The following is a 3452-nucleotide window of genomic DNA, read 5'->3' on the forward strand; positions in this document are numbered from 1 at the left end:
ATGAAGTCTCGTTGTAAAGTATAGTTTCTAAACGAATAATAATCCTTTCATGCAAAAATTTGTTTGTCACTAGTACAAACCCCTAAATTTATAAACCAAAGTATTGAACCTCGGGTCGTTCTCCCTAGGAATTACAATAAAGTGTTCTTGTTATTGGTTATGAGATGTATTTTGGGGTTTTTGAGATAATAGACAAGAAATGTAAATTGCAAAAGAAATAAACTAACAACTAATAAAGCTCTTGGCAAGGTATGAGAACTAGAAATCCTATCCTAGTTATCCTTATCAATTGTGATGAAAATTGTGTATTGCTCCCACCTAGTTAACCTCTAACCATGGAGGAAAGTCAAGTGGATGAATTAACTTGGTTCCACAAGTCCTAGCCAACTCCTAAGGAAAGACTAGCTTTAGTGGCATCCAAATCAATTAGCAACTTCTAATTATCAATCAACAAAGGAATTAAATAACTCAAGAGTCACTAATTACTCAACCAAAGCTAAGAGGAACAAAATCTAACTAATAACTAGAAGAGACATTTCATCAAACACATAAAAGGAAATAAAAGTAAACAACATGAATTGCAAGAATTAGAGAGAGATCTAACTACAATGGCAAGGGATCAATATTAGGAAATCAAAACAATTATGAAACAACAAAGAACTTACCAATTGAATTGAAGAGGAAATGTAGATCTACAAAAGAAAGTTCATAAACTACAACTAACAATACAAGGGAATTACAAGAGAAGAAGAATTCTACAATTACAAGAGAACAATTAAAGATGGAAGAGGAAACTTAAGAGAGAAGAAGAAGAAGAAGATCTAGATCTAAAACCTAATCCTAATTCTAGAGAGAAGTGAGAGCTTTTCTCTCTAGAAACTAACTCTAACTACTTCTAAAACTAAACTAAAACTAATGATCAAAATTATTTTGATTCCCGTTCAATCCTTGGCTTAAATAGCATCAGAAATGAGTTGGATTGGGCCCACAAGGCTTCTAAAATCGCTGGCCACGAGTTGCATTAAGTGAATCATGTGCACCCATCGGCGTGTACGTGTACTGTGCACGTACGTGCCCATATACATGATGCAACTATGGCACATCTTATTTCGTTTTGAAGCCCCGGATGTTAGCTTTCCAACGCAACTAAAACTGCTTCATTTGGATCTTTGTAGCTCATGTTATGGCCGATTAAGTGCGAAGAGGTCGGCTTGACAGCTTTTGCAATTCCATCATTTCTTCATGAGTTCTCCATTTCTACATGCTTTTTCTTCATTCCCTTGATCCAATCCTTGCCTCCTAAATCTGAAATCACTTAGCAAACATATCAAGGCATCTAATGGAATCAAAGTGAATTAAATTTAGCTATTTTAAGATCTAAAAAGCATGTTTTCACTCTTAAGCCTAATTAAAGGAGAATAACTAAAACCATGCTATTACATTAAATAAATGTGAGAAAAGGTTAACAAAATGCTCTAAATGCAACGCAAGATAAACCCTAAAAATGGGGTTTATCACCATCTTGGCGTTCAAACGCCAATGAGGCATCAGACACCTACAAGTGCTGATAATAACTCCCTCAAGAAGGCTTCTCAACCTGCCTCTGTAGGAAATAAACCTGCAGCAACTAAGGATGAAGAATACAAAGCTAAAATGCCTTATCCTCATAAACTCCGCCAAGAGGAACAGGATAAACAATTTGCCCACTTTGCAGACTATCTCAGGACTCTTGAAATCAAGATTCCGTTTGCAGAGGCACTTGAGCAAATACCCTCTTATGCTAAGTTCATAAAAAAAATCTTAAGTCATAAGAAGGAATGGAGAGAAACTGAAAAAGTCTTTCTCACTGAAGAATGCAGTGCAGTCATCTTAAAGAGCTTACCAGAGAAGCTTAAGGATCTTGGGAGCTTTATGATACCATGCACATTGGAGGGTACTTGTACCAAGACAGCTTTATGTGATCTTGGGGCAAGTATCAACCTAATCCTTGCATCCACTATCAGAAAGCTTGGGTTGACTAAAGAGGTCAAACCAACCCGGATTTGTCTTCAACTTGCTGATGGCTCCATTAAATACCCATCAGGCGTGATTGAGAATATGATTGTCACAGTTGGGCCATTTGCCTTTCCCACTGACTTTGTAGTGCTGGAAATGGAGGAGCACAAGAGTGCAACCCTCATTCTAGGAAGACCTTTCTTAGCAACTGGATAAACCCTCATTGACGTCCAAAAAGGGGAAGTGACCCTGAGAGTCAATGAGGATGAGTTTAGGTTGAATGTTGTTGAAGCAATGAAGCATCCAGACACATCAAAGGACTGCATGAGAGTTGATATTATTGACTCCCTGGTAAAGGAGATTAGTATGGCTAAAAGTTTTAAATCAGAGCTAGAGGACATCTTTAAAGATGTTCAGCCTGATCTAGAGGTACCAGAGGAAATAAAAGAACCTCTAAAAACTCCTCAGGAAGAGGAGAAACCTCCTAAACCCGAGCTCAAACCATTACCACCATCCCTGAAATATGCGTTTCTGGGAGAAGGTAACACTTTTTCTATAATCATAAGCTCTACTTTAGAGCCACAGGAAGAGAAAACACTAATTCAGGTGCTAAGGACACACAAGACAGCTCTTGGGTGGTCCATTAGTGATCTTAAGGGCATTAGCCCAGCCAGATACATGCACAAGATCCTACTAGAGGATAATGCCAAGCCAGTGGTTCAACCACAAAGGTGGCTGAATCCAGCCATGAAGGAGGTGGTGCAGAAAGAGGTCACTAAATTACTAGAGGCTGGGATTATTTATCCTATTTCTGATAGCCCCTGGGTGAGCCCTTTCCAAGTTATACCCAAAAAGGGGGGTATGACAGTAGTTCATAATGAAAAGAATGAACTGGTTCCTACGAGAACAGTTACAGGGTAGTGTATGTGTATTGACTATAGAAGGCTCAATATAGCCACCAGAAAGGATCATTTTCCTTTACCATTCATAGACCAGATGCTAGAAAGACTAGCAGGTCATGACTATTACTAATTTTTGGACGGCTATTCAGGTTATAACCAAATTGCAGTAGATCCTCAGGATCAAGAGAAAACAGCATTCACATGTCCATCTGGAGTATTTGCCTACAGAAGGATGCCTTTTGTCTGTGCAATGCACCAGCAACCTTTCAGAGATGCATGCTCTCTATCTTTTCTGATATGGTGGAAAAATTTTTGGAAGTCTTTATGGATGACTTCACAGTATTTGGAGACTCATTCAGCTCCTGTCTTGATCATCTAGCACTTGTTCTAAAAAGGTGCAAAGAGACTAACCTGGTTTTAAAATGGGAAAAATGTCACTTTATGGTGACTGAAGGAAATGTCCTTGGGCATAAAATTTTGAACAAAGGAATAGAGGTGGATTGATGAGTTCTAATTCACACCCCCATTCAAAAATTAGTGAATTAGTTCTTTTAG

Source organism: Arachis stenosperma, chromosome 5, assembly GCF_014773155.1.
Source record: "Arachis stenosperma cultivar V10309 chromosome 5, arast.V10309.gnm1.PFL2, whole genome shotgun sequence".
NCBI lineage: Eukaryota > Viridiplantae > Streptophyta > Magnoliopsida > Fabales > Fabaceae > Arachis > Arachis stenosperma.